This window comes from Bombina bombina, chromosome 1 (genome assembly GCF_027579735.1).
Source record: "Bombina bombina isolate aBomBom1 chromosome 1, aBomBom1.pri, whole genome shotgun sequence".
NCBI lineage: Eukaryota > Metazoa > Chordata > Amphibia > Anura > Bombinatoridae > Bombina > Bombina bombina.
The window spans coordinates 1,483,621,340-1,483,641,568 of NC_069499.1; positions in this window are offsets into that span (position 1 = coordinate 1,483,621,340).

The following is a 20,229-nucleotide window of genomic DNA, read 5'->3' on the forward strand; positions in this document are numbered from 1 at the left end:
AATCCCTGGGATATCTATCGCCCATCTTTGTACCAGAGAATCAATGTTGATTTCCCCCTCTCTTTGCAATAATAACTTATACCAGTATAAAATGGAGTACATACCGGCCCGTAACAAGGAGATCCCAGCAAACAGTCCATCCCAATTTTTAGAAAAAGATATGCCTATTCTTGTATTTAAGAAGTGTCTAACCTGCGGATAACCAAACAAATCCGTACTATCCACATTAAATTGAGATTTAATGTCGCCAAATGAGCAGATATTATGACTGTCTAAGTCAATGCATTGAACAAAGTATTCTAGACCTTTTGATTTCCAAGTTCTGAATGAACACCTTACAACTCATTCCTTCTGAAAACATTGGGTTACCCGTAATAGGTAAAAATTTGGAATAGTTAAAATCTACCTGTAGTGCTGTACAAAATGTTTGCCATGCTAGGATAGGATTTTTAAAGGTAATCATCTTCTTCATTGTCATCAGTAAATTTAAAATTTCTAAATGTATTGCTGTTTTTAGTGACAACGGTGCGAAAATGTCCTGTTCAAGGTCCTTCAATTGAAAATGACCAATATCTAGCAGCCAATCAGGAATAATTTTCACTAGACAAGCCCAATTATATTATTGAATAAGATTTTCTCCTGAATAAAAATATTTTTATTATAAAGAACAACTTACAAATATATATATATAACAGTTGCTAAATATCCACTTCAGAGAACATAAGAAAACATAGAATTTGTACTCAATTGTATCTCGTTCATAGAAGTAATATGCTATTAAAATGACACGGGGGATATGAAGCATTTCTACCATTCAATTAGTACAATAGAAAATGTTAATTCAGTTTTTTTAAATTCATATGGTTTGAAAATAGAATGTTAACCTTACCATTAGAATTACACTATATTGTGTAATGGAAATATTCATTCAATGAGATGATGCATCGGCTGAGATGGACAAAGCTGTACAAGTGTTTACCCCGGGGTGCTACAATAAGACAATCAAGCACTACTGGGTACTGGGAAAGATGTTTCAATTTATATGAAAAGCTGTAAACACTCCAAGGGGCCGATTTATCAATGGTCGAATGGCCCCTGTTTTCATTTGAGCCTTCAGGCTCACTGGAAACTACAGTTATGAATCAGCGGTCTTAAGACATCAATGCGCCTGATCCTATATGACCGGGTTGATTGACACCTGCTAGTGGCCGATTGGGCACGAATCTGCAGGGGGCAGCATTGCACAAGCAGTTCACTAGAACTGCTGGTGCAATGTTAAATGCCGACAGCTTATGCTGGCGGCATTCAGCGTTGTCTGGTGGACATGATACACTACAGCGTATCATGTCCGCCAGACTTTGATAAATCAGTCCCCATGAAATAACCAACCTATACTGCAAATTAGTATTATTGATAAACCTCAGATAGGTTGGGTTCTTTCTTTTCTACCTAATACTTTACTGCTCTTGTTTGCATAGCTTTCTATAGCCAATACTGCTGTACTGAAATTTTCAACAAGCAAAATCATCTATTTCAAATGCAAAAAAATAAAGGTAAAGGGGCTAATTGTAATAAACACCAGCAGGTAAAATTAATCATTGAATAGTAACAATTGAAAAACAGAGCACAGGAAAAATGTATTTTTTTCAATGCATTTATTTTGAATAAGCAGCAAAAAGAAGGATAAAATGTATACTTGCAAGTACAGACTGTCTGGCATGACGCGTTTCGGCCTAAGCCGTCATCAGATACCAATCATTGGAAACACATTAAAGGGGTGGAGCTTTTACTGTAAAAATAAATATTTTAGGGTACAACATCCCTTTAATGAATTCTTACCGTTAATTCTACTGATTTGTATTTATGGGGTGGATCCTTTAGAAAAGCTGGGACCTAGCTGAGCACTTCTGTGGAGCCAATGACAAAATACCTATGTGCAAGCACATTAGCACTGGAATTCAATAAAATGTTAATGTCAACATGGCAGCAACCATGACTAGCAGGGGGCGGGGAATAACATTAATATTATGCCTATACAATGTATTTAGTTTTTAATGTCCCTTTAAACACCAAGAACATTTTATTAGCATATTACTGAGGATATTCCCTGCCTCGCTACAGTCATGGGTGCAGCCATGTTGAAATTGGCCTTTCACTGCATTTCAATGCTGAAAATGTGCAGCAACTCTCCTTTAGATACCTACAGTGTAATCTAGGTTACAGCATGGCAGCCCTTACAATTAGATGGAGGTGCATGAAATGTATTTAGGGATTTGCCCATTTGTGGGCATGCGATAAATAACCAGCCATTACAAGTGGCTGGTTGAGTTTGTGGTAGCAATTAGCGCTTATAAAATTAACCAGAGATCAAATTTGCGGTCTATGGGAACTATGTGATCCCAGTAAATTAAGGTGACCAGATTTTTAAAATGAAATCCAGGGACATTTTTTTTTAAACCCCTTACAGTAAATTATATTTTGCCCCTACAATCATCACTTGCAAAACGAACCGGCCAGGCCAAATCCTGCTTATGTGTTTAATCCCTTCTTTGTTCCCCTCAAAAAAAAAAGACCTAGTAAAATTTAGAAAGCCGGGGGCTTTGCCACATTGCTGTCCTATCTTCTACCACCATTCCAAGCAGTGTGATCCATTAATCAAGGTCAAGGATTCCAGGCCTGTATAAGACCAAGTCAAACACCTGCATAAAAAAAAGTTATTTCTTGATAATCTTATTCTTTGATAGAGAACTAGAATCCCTTTTCCCCCAAAAAACAGGAGTAAAAATGTCAAACGTATACTATAACATACCCCTACAAGCAATGCAATACTCTTTCAGTTTTTAACACATATGCATTACTCAAAGCCAAAGATACAAATCTCTTATACCTGCTTTAGTAATATTGCTTCAGGATAGGCCACTAGTAAAATCAATCACCAGAAGATGACCAATCAAAATCTTAGAAAGATTACGTACTTCTAAACATTCCAATTTAACATACTAGACCTACCTAACAAGGGCTCAGCCTCTCTATTCCATTGCGCAGGCACATATATAACATGCTTCCGCTATTAACTAAATACTAACAACCAGTGAGAAGTTACCTTGCACCTTTGAGCGCTTGCAAAGGAACCGCTGCTGTAGCTCTACGCAACTAATCAATATCTAAAACAGATAAATCTATCAACTTCCCACGAGCACCTCTAACATGCACGGGGCTTCGACCGTCTTTCCGGGGGACATAATTTGTCCGTGGACAGTCTCCTTAATCTGGGGACTGTCCCCTAAAATCGGGGATATCTGGTCACCCTACAGTAAATGTATATGCTTATAGACATTTATATGTTTATGTGATAATATGTGTATATACATATATTAACACATAAATATATATGTATATAATCATATATATTTAATATTGCTGCCATTGCTGCGCTACTTAACCCATTCGCTGCGATTAGGTTCTGTGCCGTCACTAACGGTATCATAACAAGGCTCTCATTGGGGCCTATAGAAGTGTGCTCTCGTGAGGGCAATACTTTCCAGCTATTGCTGTCAACTTGTAATACCAGCGCACATTAGCGTGCGCTGGTAGCACTCAGTGGAGCGCAAATATCACTTTTCACGAAAGCGATATTTAGTGCTTCACTTGTAATCTGGTCCTTTGTGTTTAATGTTCTCTCTTCCTATAGTTGCAGAGTCCTTGTCTTCCTGACAATATTTGCAACTTTGAGTAATTTGGTATATTTTTTGTGTTCAATACGCACAAAATCAATGTAATAATTATTTAATTTATCAAGAAAGATAGCATAGTGGGAAGCAATTGCTAGTGTCAGAGCTGTATACAAAAAGGTATATGCTATATATTCGCATATACCCTATAGTGTGCCTGTTAGGCTATTGGTACAGACCCTTAAAAACTTTATATACAATTTTGTAAAAAAAAGATGGGGAAATTATGTACATATTACCATTTCAATCAAAAAACAGGGAAAGCAGCACTCTTTTAGACAAATGGTCAGACAGCTCAAGAAAATATATTAACAAAATTTAATTTATTAGTATCAAAATAGTTCAAGAATATATCCACTGTCTCCTTTTAAAAGACTGCAGGAAAATCACATCTCAAAAAGAACCTGCATGTGCAACAATACAATCCTAGGTAAATATACAAGACATAACATTCATATTAAAACTCTGACCGGTCAAAGTAAGCACAGGGCGCCAGTGTAACTGCATGCAGAAATGTTATTTAATGTAGCATGGGATGGTTTTCTGATCAACTACACCCTTGCTGCACACAGAACCCCCCAGAGCAAATCAGGGAGGTATATCCTGGGCAGGTAAACAGAATATGGATCTAAGTAGTCAGTAGGCCCAGCCTGTGAAACACAGACCTATATAGTGCAAAGTGAGCATACACATACAGTGTATATAAAAAGTCTACACACCCCTGTTAAAATGTCATGTTTCTGTGATTTAAAAAAATGAGACCAAGATAAATAATTTCAAAACTTTTCCACCTTTAATGTGACCTATTAACTGTACAACTCAATTTCAAAACAAACTAAAATCTTTTAGGTAGAGGGAAGTAGAAATAAAAAACTAAAATAATATGGTTGCATAAGTGTGCACACCCTTAAACTACTACTTTGTTGAAGCACCCTTTGATTTTATTACAGCACTCAGTATGAGTTTTTCAGCATGGCACATCTTGACTTGGCAAGATTTGCCCACTCTTCTTTGCAAAAACACTCCAAATCTGTCAGATTGCCCACTTAAGATAACCCCACAGATTTTCGATTGGATTCAGGTCTGGGCTCTGGCTGGGCCATCCCAAAACTTTAATCTTCTTCTGGTGAAGCAATTCCTTTGTTGATTTGGATGTATGCTTTGGGTCGTTGTCATGCTGAAAGATGAAGTTCCTCTTCATGTTCAGCTTTCTAGCAGAAGCCTGAAGGTTTTGTGCCAATATTGTCTGGTATTTGGAACTGTTCATAATTCCCTCTACCTTGACTAAGGCCCCAGTTCCAGCTGCAGAAACAGACCCAAAGCATGATACTGCTACCAAAATGCTTCACTGTGGGTATGGTGTTCTTTTGGCTATATGCAGTGTTGTTTTTGCGCCAAACTTATCTTTTGGAATTATGGCCAAAAAATTTAAACCAGAACACCTTTTGCAACATGCTTTTGGGAGACTTAAGATGTGTTTTTGCAAAATTTAGCTGGGCTTGGATGTTTTTTTTAGTAAGCAAAGGCTTCCGTCTTGCCACTCTACCCCATAGCCCAAACATATGAAGAATACGGGCGATTGTTGTCACATGTACCACACAGCATGTACTTGCCAGATATTCCTGCAGCTCCTTTAATATTGCTGTAGGCCTCTTGGCAGCCTCCCAGACCAGTTTTCTTCTCGTCTTTTCATCAATTTCGGAGGGACGTCCAGTTCTTGGTAATGTCCCTGTTGCGCCATATTTTCTCCACTTGATGATGACTGTCTTCACTGTGTTCCATGGAATATCTAATGCCTTGGAAATTCTATTGTACCGTTCTCCTGACTGATACCTTTTAACAATGAGATCCCTCTGATGCTTTGGAAGCTCTCTGTGAACCATGGCTTTTGCTGTAGGTTGCGACTAAGAAAATGTCAGGAAAGACCTACTAGAACAGCAGAACTTTATTTGGGGTTAATGAGAGGCATTTTAAATGATGGCAGTTGTGTGATGACTCTTATTTAAGATGATTTTGAATGTGATTGCTCAATTCTAAACACAGTTACATCCCCAGTTATGCAACCATATTATTTTATTTTTTTATTTTTACTTCTCTCCACCTAGAAGTTTCAGTTTGTTTTTCAATCAAGTTGTACAGTTTATAGGTCACATTAAAGGTGGAAAAAGTTCTAAAATGATTTATCTTTGTCTCATTTTTTTTTTACATCACAGAAACCTGACATTTTAACAGGGGTGTGTAGACTTTTTTTTATATCCACTCTATATAGTTAATTCATTCTTTTCAAGCATGCATGGCAAAGGTTAGTAAAGGCATTTCAAGATGCAATAATGCCAGGACTATTCTATTTAATTTAGTGTTGGGGTTAAAAATCTTTTTATATTTCTGTATAATCACCGTACATGATAAATGTTGAACAATATATCTGTAGTAATGTCAATAAAAAAGAAAAAAAATGCTTTTGATGGTAATAAATTTTACACTTTAATTAGTGAAAACAGAACATTCTGTTTCTTTAATGATGAAGTCAACTCTCTGTGGAATTCACTCAATTAACTATGTGGCTTTAAATTCAGCTTAATATCGGCTTGAGTGGTAAGCGCATTATAAGTGGACACCGGATAAATTGCTGGCTGGTATTATATTCACAATTACACACTTGTTATCTGCTGCCATGAAACAGCTAAGAAATTGTGTTTGTCCCAGCAAAAAGGTCAGATCTTTACATTATACCTTTGGCATTTTACAAGGATTGTATTAGATGCTGGCTAAAAAGTCATGACAAGGTGATCTATATTCCCATTATATGAGCTTTTAAAGCTTAAAGGTTCATTAAACTCTAAATAAATGCTAGATAGAATGATGCATTCAGAGAAAAGATTAGTCTTAGAATAACATGTAGATGTATTTTTTAGTTTTATTAGCTATTTAAATATTGACAAAATAAGTGTAAAATTTAGTGTCTATAAAGCAATGGGAGCTGCCATGTTGTAACTTAGGTTACCTTCTCTGCTGTGGACAATTAGGGACAGTTATAAATAGGTCACTAGAGTGTGCAACCAATGGCTGTGAGGTATATAAGAGTGTTCTGCACTTCCATTTCTAACAGGAACTAAAAAAAATCACAATTTCAGAATGGAATTACAGGAAAAGTGGATAAAATATAATGAAAGTATACTGCAGACTCTTTTTTTTATATATACAATTTATCATTTTATATTACCATCTCAAAATATTTAATGTCCATTTAAAGGGCCATTAAACACATAAAATGTTTAATGAACTAAAGCGTATAAGTGAAACGCGCCCGTGTCAGGGGCTTCGTGTTTATTTTAACTGCACTCTGTTAATTTCAGACTATCTACTAATTTATATTTTTATTTGTTGTTGTAACATTTGGGACATATCATGGGAAGGATGGGGAAGGGATATATAGCATATTTAGTTTAAAAAAGTGGCTTATCTACCCTAATATAGGGCAATACAGGACACAGTTCCTAAATAGAGGCTCTTACATTTACCTAATATCGTTGATTTTTCCCCTCCTCCTCATATGTGATAGACAAGGATTCTTCAAACTATGAGTCGGGACCAATTACTGGGTCGCAACACCATGTTTACTGGGTCGCGACTTGTGTCTGGTGTGTGTTTATATAAGTGTGGGTGTGCGTTTTATATAAGTGTGTGTGTGGTATGTGTGTTATTTTAATGTGTGTGTTATTGTGTGTGTGTGTGTGGTATGCGTGCTATTTTAATGTGCGTGTTATTTGGTATGTTTGCTATTTTAATGTGTGTGTTATTGTGTGTGTGTGTGGTATGTGTGCTATTTTAATGTGTGTGTGGTATGTGTGCTATTTTAATGTGTGTGTTATTTGGTGTGTGTGTGGTATGTGTGCTATTTTAATGTGTGTGTTATTTGGGGGGGTTCTATGAGAGTGTGTTTGTGTGTGGTATGTGTGCTATTTTAATGTGTGTGTTATTTGGGGTGTGTGTGTTATTTGAAATTGTGTGTGTGTGGTATGTGTGCTATTTGAATATGTGTGTTTAATGGGGTGTTTGGTGTGTGGGTGTGTTATATGAGTGTGTGTGTAAGGGGGGTATGTGTGCTATGTGAAAGTATGTGTTATTTGGGGGGGTGGTATGTGTATGTGTTATTTGAGAGTGTGTGTGGTATGTGTGTTTGTGTGTTATATGGGGTGTGTGGTGCGTGTGTGTTATATGAGAGCGAGAGAGAGAGTGTGTGTGTGTGTGTGGTATGTGTGCCATTTGAATGTGTGTGCTATTTGGAGTGTGGTGTGTGTGTGGTATGTGTGGTGTGTGCGTTTGTTGTATGAGAGTGTGTGGTATGTGTGCTGTTTGAATGTGTGTGTTATTTGGGGTGTGTGGTGTGTGTGTGTTTTGTTTGCGAGTGTGTGGTGTGTGTCTGGCGTGTGTATGTTGTATGAGAGTGTGTGGTGTATGTGTGCTGTAGAAGTGTGTGTGTGCTGTATAAGTGCACAGTGTGTGTGTGTGTTTGTTGTATCAGAGTGTGCGGTATGTGTGCTGTTTGAATGTGTGTGGTATTTGGGGTGCAGGTGTGTGTGTTGTATGAGAGTGTGTGGGGTATGTGTGCTGTAGAAGTGTGTGTGTGCTGTATAAGTGCACAGTGTGTGTGTGTTATGAGTGAGTGTGTGGTGTGTGTGTTTGTTGTATGAGAGTGTGTGGTATGTGCTGTATGGGGGTGTATTTAACCTTTTACAACACTTTCAAGTTTGACTACAATCAGGAATAAAGTACACACCATGTTAGTCACTTTGCCAAAAAACAGAATTTATGCTTACCTGATAAATTACATTCTCTTGCGGTGTATCCAGTCCACGGCTTCATCCTTTACTTGTGGGATATTCTCATTCCCTACAGGAAGTGGCAAAGAGAGCACACAGCAGAGCTGTCCATATAGCTCCCCCTCTAGCTCCGCCCCTCAGTCATTCAACCGAAGGTTAGGAGAAAAAGGAGAAACCATAGGGTGCAGTGGTGACTGTAGTTTAAACAAAAAAAATTATTTACCTGACTTAATTGCCAGGGCAGGCCGTGGACTGGATACACCACAAGAGAAAGTAATTTATCAGGTAAGCATAAATTCTGTTTTCTCTTGCAAGGTGTATCCAGTCCACGGCTTCATCCTTTACTTGTGGGATACCAATACCAAAGCTTTAGGACATGGATGAAGGGAGGGAACAAGACAGGTACCTTAAACGGAAGGCACCACTGCTTGCAAAAATCGCCTCCGAAGAAGCAAAAGTATCGAATTTGTAAAATTTGGCAAAAGTATGCAGTGAAGACCAAGTTGCTGCCTTACAAATCTGTTCAACAGAAGCCTCATTCTTGAAAGCCCATGTGGAAGCCACAGCTCTGGTAGAATGAGCAGTAATTCGTTCAGGAGGCTGCTGGCCAGCAGTCTCGTAAGCCAACCTGATGATGCTTTTCAGCCAGAAGGAAAGAGAGGTAGCAGTCGCTTTCTGACCTCTCCTCTTACCAGAATAAATGACAAACAAGGATGATGTTTGTCTGAAGTCTTTAGTTGCTTGTAAATAGAATTTTAAAGCACGAACCACATCAAGATTGTGTAGCAGGCGTTCCTTCTTAGAAGATGGGTTCGGACACAGAGAAGGAACTATTATTTCCTGGTTAATATTCTTGTTAGAAACAACCTTAGGAAGAAAACCAGGTTTGGTACGCAAAACAACCTTATCTGCGTGAAACACCAGGTAAGGTGAATCACACTGTAAAGCAGACAATTCTGAACTCTTCGAGCAGAAGATATAGCTACCAAAAACAAAACTTTCCAAGATAATAACTTAATATCTATGGAATGTAAAGGTTCAAACGGAACCCCTTGAATAACTGAAAGAACTAGATTAAGACTCCATGGCGGAGCCACAGGTTTATAAACAGGCTTGATTCTGACTAGAGCCTGAGCAAACGCTTGAACGTCTGGTACCTCTGCCAGACGCTTGTGTAAGAGAATAGACAGAGCAGATATCTGTCCCTTTAAGGAACTAGCTGACAATCCTTTCTCCAATCCCTCTTGGAGAAAAGACAATATTCTGGGAATCCTAATCTTACTCCATGAGTAACCCTTGGATTCACACCAACAAATATATTTTCGCCATATCTTATGGTAGATTATCCTAGTGACAGGCTTTCTAGCCTGAATCAGAGTATCTATAACTGACTCAGAGAAACCACGCTTTGATAGAATTAAGCGTTCAATCTCCAAGCAGTCAGACGCAGAGAAACTAGATTTGGATGCTTGAATGGACCCTATATTAGAAGATCCTGCCTCAATGGAAGTGTCCATGGTGGAACAGATAACATGTCCACTAGGTCTGCATACCAAGTCCTGCGTGGCCACGCAGGCGCTATCAGAATCACTGAAGCCTTCTCCTGCTTGATTCTGGCGACCAGACGAGGGAGAAGAGGAAACGGTGGAAAGACATATGCCAGATTGAAGGACCAAGGCGCTGCTAGAGCATCTATCAATACCGCCTTGGGGTCCCTGGACCTGGATCCGTAGATAGGAAGTTTGGTGTTCTGACGGGACGCCATCAAATCCAATTCTGGAGTGCCCCATAGCTGAGTCAGCTGAGCAAAAACTTCCGGGTGGAGTTCCCACTCTCCCGGGTGAAAAGTCTGACGACTTAGAAAATCCGCTTCCCAGTTGTCCACCTGATTATTTTGGAGACTTCCTTCATCGCTAAGGAACTCTTTGTTCCCCCCTGATGATTGATGTAAGCTACAGTCGTGATGTTGTCCGACTGAAATCTGATGAATTTGGCCGCAGCTAGTTGAGGCCATGTCTGAAGCGCATTGAATATTGCTCTCAGTTCCAAAATGTTTATCGGGAGAAGAGATTCTTCCCGAGACCATAGGCCCTGAGCTTTCAGGGAGTCCTAGACTGCACCCCAGCCTAACAGACTGGCATCGGTCATTATAATGATCCATTCTGGTCTGCGGAAACATGTTCCCTGAGACAGATGATCCTGAGACAACCACCAGAGAAGAGAGTCTCTGGTCCTCTGGTCCAATTGTATCTGAGGAGACAAGTCTACGTAATCCCCATTCCACTGTTTGAGCATGCACAGTTGCAGCGGTCTGAGATGTATTCGAGCAAAAGGGACTATGTCCATTTCCGCTACCATTAATCCGATTGCCTCCATGCACTGAACTATAGATGGCTGAGGAGTGGAATGAAGTACTTGGCAAGTAGCTAAAAGCTTTAACTTTCTGACCTCCGTCAGAAATATTTTCATTTCTACCGAATCTATTAGTGTTCCCAGGAAGGGAACCCTTGTGAGCGGGGACAGAGAACTCTTTTCGATGTTCACCTTCCACCCGTGAGACCTTAGAAAGGCCAATACAATCTCTGTGTGAGCCTTGGCTCTGGGAAATGACGACGCCTGAATTAGGATGTTGTCTAGATAAGGCGCTACTGCTATGCCCTGCGGTCTTAGCACCACCAGAAGGGAACCTAGCACCTTTGTGAAAATTCTGGGAGCAGTGGCCAAACCGAAGGGAAGGGCCACAAACTGCTAAAGCTTGTCCAGAAAAGCGAACCTGAGAAACTGGTGATGATCTTTGTGGATAGGGATATGTAGGTACGCATCCTTTAAATCCACGGTAGTCATATATTGACCTTCCTGGATCATTGGTAAGATCGTTCGAATGGTCTTCATCCTGAATGATGGGACTCTGAGGAATTTGTTTAGAATTTTTAGATCCAGGATTGGTCTGAAAGTTCCCTCTTTTTTGGGAACCACAAACAGGTTTGAGTAAAAGCCCGTTCCTTGTTCTGCAATTGGAACTGAACATATCACTCCCATCATGAGTAGATCTTCTACACAGCGTAAGAACGCCTCTTTCTTTGTCTGGTCTGAAGACAGACGAGAAATGTGAAACCTTCCCCTTGGAGGGGAGTCCTTGAATTCTAGAAGATATCCCTGGGTAACAATCTCTACTGCCCAGGGATCATGAACATCTCTTGCCCAAGCCTGAGCGAAGAGAGAGAGTCTGCCCCCTACCAGATCCGTTCCCGGATCGGGGGCTACCCCTTCATGCTGTCTTGGTAGCAGCTGCAGGCTTTTTGGCCTGTTTACCCTTGTTCCAGCTCTGGTAAGGCTTCCAGGTTGCCTTGGGCTGTGAAGCGTTACCCTCTTGCTTTGCAGCTGTAGAGGCTGAAGCGGGACCGCTCCTGAAGTTACGAAAGGAACGAAAATTAGCCTTGTTTTTAGCCCTAAAGGGCTTGTCCTGAGGGAGAGCATGGCCCTTTCCCCCGGTGATTTCTAAAATAATCTCTTTCAATTCTGGCCCGAAAAGGGTCTTTCCTTTGAAAGGGATATTTAATAATTTGGATTTTGACGACACATCGGCCGACCATGACTTGAGCTAAAGCGCTCTGCGCGCCATAATGGCGAAACCTGATTTTTTTTGCCGCTAACTTAGCTAATTGCAAAGCGGCATCTGTGATAAAAGAATTAGCCAGCTTTGGAGCCTTAAGTCTATCCATAATTTCATCATATGAGGTCTCCGTCTGGAGCGACTCCTCCAGCGCCTCAAACCAGAAAGCCTCTGCAGTAGTTACAGGAATAATGCAGGCAATAGGTTGGAGAAGGAAACCTTGTTAAACAAATATTTTCTTAAGTAAACCTAACTTTTTATCCATAGGATCTTTAAAAGCACAACTTTCTTCAATTGGTATGGTTGTGCTCTTAGCAAGTGTAGAAACAGCCCCCTCTACCTTAGGGACCGTCTGCCACGAGTCCCGCCTGGGGTCAGTAATGGGGAACATTTTCTTAAAAATAAGGGGGGAACAAAAGGGACACCTGGTCTATCCCATTCCCTAGTAACAATATCCGCAACCCTTTTAGGGATCGGAAACGCATCAGTGTATACAGGGACCTCTAGGTACTTGTCCATTTTACACAATTTTTCTGGGACCACCATAGGATCACAATCATACAGAGTGGCTAATACCTCCCTAAGCAAGACGCAGAGGTGTTCCAGTTTAAATTTAAATGCTAATGAATCTGATTCTGCCCGCTGAGAAACCTTTCCTGAGTCAGAAATTTCTCCTTCAGACATCAAATCCCTCACCGCCACTTCAGAGTGTTGTGAGGGTACATCAGATAAACCTCCCAAAGCTTCTGACTGCTCATAATCTGTTCTTAAAAAAGAGCTATCACGCTTTGTAGGAAAAACAGGCAGTTTGGATAGAAATGTCGCAAGGGAATTATCCATGACTGTCGCTAATTGTTGTAATGTAATAGGGGCCAATGCACTAGAGGTACTAGGCATCGCTTGCGCAGGCATAACTGGTGGCGACACATGGGGAGAGGAAGGCGGACTATCCTCGTTACCTTCCATCAAAGAATCATCTAGGATGATAAGACAAAGACAAAAACAGAGGCACCACATGTGTAGGTCAATAAAGATAAATAAATCCAGATAGCAGCAGAATATGGGTACTCACAAAGGTAGCGGCATTTTATTGTGCCAACAGGTGCAGGCTGGTATTCTACAGCAAACCAGCTGGCTGTGTGGAAGATCCCCACCGGATGCGTTCAGTGTTGGAATTCTCTGGCTGCAGGGCCTCTGAACAATACCCAATGGCAATACTTCCCTTCGACTGGAACTGCAGGTGGAATGGAGAGAGGGGCTAGACTGCCCTAAGGTTACTGATATGGAGACAATCACACCAACACCAGACTAATGTAAAAGTTAAAATCAGTATTTTATTTACAGAATAAAAATACCAAAGGTATAACAATTTACAGCTGGGTGTGTGAATATCAATCTCCTAAACTAGAGTATAGTAGCTAAGCGTTTCTCGGGAGAACCCGGTTTCCTCAGGCTTGTATGCTCTATATATGTAACCTTAGGTTCAGGAGGTTACTGAGCCCTATTTAAAGGGCACCTATACACATATAGAGCATACAAGCCTGAGATTGCCGCTACCTTTGTGAGTACCCTTATTCTGCTGCTATCTGGATTTATTTATCTTTATTGACCTACACATGTGGCGCCTCTGTTTTTGTCTTTGTCTTATCATCATAGAAGTGCATCATCCTCTCGGGTGACGACAGAGAGCGCCCTATTAAGTTCTGGGACGTCTGAGGACACCTGTTGGACTTTCTATATCTGGCTTGTCCAGTTTTTTATTTTATATTTTTATTTTATATTATTACTTTATTTTGTATTATCTTTTTATTATCATCATATTTTTATATCACTTGCCCATTTAGGGATTTATATTATATAGTGTTTTTGTATTAATATATTTATTCATTATTTCTGTAGCGCCTCCTATAGAAGCCCAGTGATTTGTATATCACGGTTGCTTCTTTATTTGTTAAAGAATCATCTAGGGTTACATTTTTAAGTGACACAATATGATCTTTAAAGTGTATAGAAACATTAGTGCACTTGGAACACAATTTTACAGGGGGTTCCACCATGGCTTCTAAACACATAGAGCAAGGCCTCTCTTTAGTGTCAGACATGTTTAACAGACTAGTATTATTCACAAGCAGGCTTGGAAACACTTTATTCAAATAAAATTTACCATTTGAAAAAAAAGTTACTGTGCACACAATTTTACCAAACCGTGAAAAATGATCCAATCTCTCTGAAATTTTTACCGCATGAGCATAAGGCTTTGAAAAGATTGCACAACAATTTTCAGCCCAATTAACCCCTTAATGCCCAAACCGGAGCAACCTAAATCTGACAACAGGTTAATAAACTACAGCACCTTGCCACAGCTTACTGCTGTGGCCCTACCTGCCCCTGGGGATTAGTTTTGTGGAAACCAAGCTTCTTTGAAGTCCTCAAGTAGTCTTTGGACCCTCCACGTGAAGCTGCATGAACTGTCTGCAATATTAACTGCGCAACTGAGGCGCAAAATTTAGGCCCCCTCCACTCCGGAGTTGTGGGGCCTTCAAAATCCCAAATAGGTGACTAAACATATGCCATGTGGAATAAAACCCCATAATAACACACCAAAGTGCATACAAAATGTCTCTAACGAGTATTTTTTCCAATTAAATAATCGATTGCCCTATAACAGTGTCCACCAGCCTATTGAGCCCTGTTAAGTAAGCCTTCCTTCTATACTGAGTCTCAGAACATGGCTTACCTTCCCCACATGGGGATTCTTGTCAGTCTTCTAGCATTAACTGAGTCTTGTCTAGAAAAAGATGACTGAACATACCTTATTGCAGTTAAGCCTGCAAACTGTTCCCCCCAACTGAAGTTTTCTGGTACTCCTCAGTCCTGTGTGGGAACAGCAATGGATTTTAGTTACAACATGCTAAAATCATTTTCCTCTCAGCAGAATTCTTCATCACATTTCTGCTATAGAGTAAATAGTACGAACCGGTACCATTTAAAAATAACAATCTCTTGATTGAAGATATAAAATTACAAATTTAACACCACATTCACTTTACCCTTCCGCATAGTGGCCCTGCTTTCAGAGCCGGCAAAGAGAATGACTGGGGGGCGGAGCTAGAGGGGGAGCTATATGGACAGCTCTGCTGTGTGCTCTCTTTGCCACTTCCTGTAGGGAATGAGAATATCCCAGAAGTAAAGGATGAAGCCGTGGACTGGATACACCTTGCAAGAGAAATTGTAGTTATCTTGCTATATATTATCTCAGACAAAGCATAAAAATAGGGTCGCAAAGGTATGTGGTGTTATGGCACTGGGTCTTGAGGAAAAAAAGTTTGAAGAACTCTGTGATAGACAACCTAAAATCAGCAACATTGAAGTACTTTATACATGTCACAGTTACAGAGTTGTGTTTTTAACTATTTTTCTGGCACGCTATATACAACTTCTATTTCTGCTGCCCTTTTTAACTATAACTAGTAAAAGTTAAATTTTAAGTGGAAAAATATATACTTTATGTGTAGAAAGAGCATACTTTTCCCTATTCTCTTAATAGGGTTTATTTATTTTGTTGCGTTTAGCTGAAAATTGTTCCACTTGTTTACATGGAGGTTTGTATTAAAACTGTTATTTTTACTTGTCTCTTTTTTTGTGGCCATATTGGGGAAGATATATATGAGCTCCTAAACTGATCAAGCAATCACTGTGTAGCATGTCGCAGTGTCATAAATCCAGAAGGATATAATCTGTTCAGAAGAAAACTAATATTTTTAAAGTATAGAAAAAACAGGTAAAATAAATAATGAAATCAAACAACAAAGATTTTTTTTAATTAATCATAATTAAAGGGACATGAAATTTCTGAGTTCTACCTGCAGCTGTCATCGGTCTTTCTCTTATTTTATCTCTTTACAAGCATCAGTTAGTGAAACTCAACATTTCCGCACTGGGCGCTGCTATTTTGGAGCTTATATTTGTGATATGTTTAAACTTTGCAAAAAAACTGCAAATATGTGCAACACCTCCACTCTCAATTATGTGAGCTAAACTGAAGTGCAAGTTTACCCGCTGGATTCTGTAATAGGTTAAAGGGACAGTCTAGTCATAATTAAACTTTCATGATTCAGATAGGGCATGCAATTTTAAACAACTTTCTAATTTACGTTTATTATCAAATTCGCTTTGTTCTCTTAATATTCTTTGTTAAAAGCTAAACCTAGGTAGGTTCATATACTGATTTCTAAGCCTTTGAAAGCCGCCTCTTATCTAAGTGCATTTTAATAGTTTTTCATAGTTAGACAGTGCTGGTTCATGTGTGTCATATAGATACATTGGGGCCTATCTATCAAGCTCCAAATGGAGCTTGATGCCCGTGTTTCTGGCGAGCCTGCAGGCTCGCCAGAAACAGCAGTTATAAAGCAGCGGTCACAAAGACAGCTGCTCCATAACCCTGTCCGCCTGCTCTGAGCAGGTGGACAGACATCGCCGGAAATCAAACCGATCGAGTACGCGAGTCTGCAGGGGGGCTCTTGTGAGCTGCTGGTGCAATGCTGAATACGGCGAGCGTATTGCTCGCCATATTCAGCGAGGTCTGGCTGACCTGATCCGCACTGTCGGATCAGGTCCGCCAGACCTTGATAAATAGAGGCCATTGTGGATTTATGAGTCAGCAGTGATTGGCTAAAATGCAAGTCTGTCAAAATACCTGAAATAAGGGGGCAGTCTGCAGAGGCTTAGATACAAGGCAATCACAGAGGTAAAAAGTGTATTAATATAACTGTGTTGGTTATGCAAAACTAGGGAATGGGTAATAAAGGTATTATCTATCTTTTTAAACAATAACAATTTTCAAGTAGACTGTCCCTTTAAAAAAAAAAAAAAGAGAACAGCTTAAAAGACATCTGCAGGTACAGAAAAGCAATAGCATGGTCAGTAGTAACCATTCTACTGTAGTTGTACCCAGCTGTTTAAAGTCCCTTTAAACATTGTGGGCTAGATTACAAATGGAGCACTAATTTATTGCACGCACATTAACAGGCAAATTCGCAAGCTTGCGGTAGCAATTAGCACTCCGAAAATTAACCAAAGATCAGATCTCTGGTTAATTTTCAAAATGTGCCCCCAAATTTAAGTCTAGTGCAGTTTTTTTTAAATAAAAATATTGTAGCATTTTTTTTTTTTTAACTTACTGCAAGCATTCATGTAGGCTTAAACTGAGCGGTTGTGGGGTGTCTATGGGGACTGTGTTATTCCTAGAAATATATATGTATATGCTTATATACATAAATATGTATGTGTTAATATGTGTATATACACATAAATATATATGTACATATTCGTATACATATTTACATTTTTCTGCCCATTGCTGCGCGACTTACCCCGGCATGAGAATGAGACTCCCATTGGAGCCTATGGAAGCGATCCTGCATTATCAATGTGAAGTCAGGTTCGCATTGCGCTCAACTTGTACATTTGCCTGAGTCGGTATTACTGAGTGGAGCTCAAACATTGCGCTCGCGTAAACTCTCGTAATTTGGCCCTGTATGGGCAAATACATTTTTAATAAAATGCCCCTTTAAATTGCAACAATAAAAAGTTTAAACGTTATTTTATAGATGGAAAAAAAATAATTATTTGCAGGAAACGATTCTGGATTAAAAGAACTGATTCATAGTAAAGACTGTGTTATGAAAAATTAAAGGAATAGGAGACCAAACATTTTTCTTTCATGTTTCAGAAAGAGCATACAACTTTCCAATTTTTGTCTGTTATCAAATTTGCTTCATTCTCTTGGTATCATTTGTTAAAGGAGCACAAATGAACTACTGGGAGCTAGCTTCGGATGAGCCAATAACAAGAGGCATTTATCTGCAACAACCAATCAGCAGCTAGATCCCAGCAGTGCATTGCTGCTCCTGAAAACAATGCAAATTAGAAAATGAAAGTAAATTGGAAAGTTATATCAAATTGTATACTCTATATGAATCATAAAGTTTAATTTTGACTTTGCTGTCCCTTTAATTAAAATATTTTGAACTAATATATAAATGTAGATTTGGTATCACACAACGGCCCAAAGTTATCAAGGTCTGGCGGACCTGATCCGACACTGCGAATCAGGTCCGCCAGACCTTGCTGAATACGGCGAGCAATATGCTCGCCGTATTCATCATTGCACTAGCAGCTCACAAGAGCTGCTGGTGCAACGCCGCCCCCTGCAGACTCGCGGCCAATCGGCCACCAGTGGGGGGGGTCAATCGTACTCGATCGGGTTGTATTGTGGCGATGTGTGTCTGCCTGCTCAGAGCAGACGGACAGATTATGGAGCAGCGGTCTTTGTGACCGCTGCTTCATAACTGCTGTTTCTGGCGAGTCTGAAGACTCGCCAGAAACAGGGGCCATCAAGCTCCGTACGGTGCTTGTTAAATAGAGCCCTTTGTCTAAAACCTACAGCAGGTAGCAATCTGGTCTTATCCCCTGTGGAACTGTATGGCCATATGTGCTGGGGTACAACAAATGTTATGTATGTGCTCTAGAACATTCTGTATAAATGAAGAATCATTTCCTTTGGCCAGTGTGGCCCAATACATATCCCTTTGGGTTTCTGATCAAATTTAATTCTCCTTTATCTTTTCACAGTTCAGATACGATATCAAAGGAAAAAAACAAAACGAAAGCCAACTTTGAAATATTTTCTGTTTTATTTTAGAAATAATAAAATAAGACATAATATTAATAAAAAATCTGTACAATCCAGGTTCTGTGCAGTACATTTTAGGAAGACTTTGATACAATACAAAAAAAAGGCTACAACCAGAATTAAAATAATTATATACACATGATTGTCAAATGCTGTCCACAGGAACAGTACGCCAAAGTCATATAGTTAATTGGCTAAAGAGGTGCCCAGGCTGTGTTCTTCTACAGCCAGAGTTTAAAGACGTTACAGTACATACTTACTCATTATTAAACCAGACCTTACAATATATAGAAGAAAATTTGCTTGTTCAAACCCTTTGTCTTTACCCAAAATGGCAAAAATTAAATATATTAAAAACAATTCCTATGTTTTTGTCAATGGAAATCTTATCACCAATCCGATAGATATATTTAATAAATATAATAATTTACACACTTAGCATTCTGTAGATATTTATGAGTAGGGGGTATTTAAATGTTATCCCTAGTCTGCTTGAGGGAGACGTAGGCATCAAAAAGAGGCATTTTAGGTTCTAAGCAGGGTTCATGTGATCTTGAGCAGTTAAATGGTTAAAAAAAGAAAGCAGAGCACATTTTGAATTGCAAGAGAATTGATATGAAGGCATCGTGTGATCCTAGAGTTTGTTTTAATAAAGATAGAACGTATTTACAGAATCTCCCAAATACGTGCTTAACCCCATCAGTACTAGGGTTACGAAGCAACACTTTAACAGAAAGACAAACTATATAGAAAATATTTGTAACACAAAACGTTTGCGTTTTCACATGCAGTGTTCTAGTTAAGACATTGCCCAAAATGTCCTGTTTCAAGTATTTCAGGAAGGACATATACCATATAGCAAACATAGCAGCCACCTCCATATTTATAGAATGATTTCTCACAACTCAGTGGTACAGAAAAAAAAATGCTGCTGCAATATATATATATATATATTTTGAATTTATTTATTTTAACTAAACGTCTTGGCCTTCCTTAGGTAAACCTTATAATGCTCAGAAAGATGCACCGAACAGTGATATTATCCCAAGCAACAGATGTAAAGTACATATTTGCTTTACTTAAAATACTACAGAAATAACATAGGGATATAGTACGCTTTATTTTAACAAAAATGTCATCTTTACTTTTTTAATGTAAATTCCAGGACAAAGTATTTTTTTTTAATCTTTCTTTTATTATGTTTTTTTTTTTTCTAGAAGAGTATTTGAACCAGTGCTCCCCCAATAAATGAAATTATAATCTGCGTTAGTGCAAATTTGCACGGTGAAGACAAAGGGTTTTTGCGGTACGCAAAAACGCCTAAAAAAATCTGTTAACTTAAGTTTGTAAGAAATTTAAAAAGGTAGC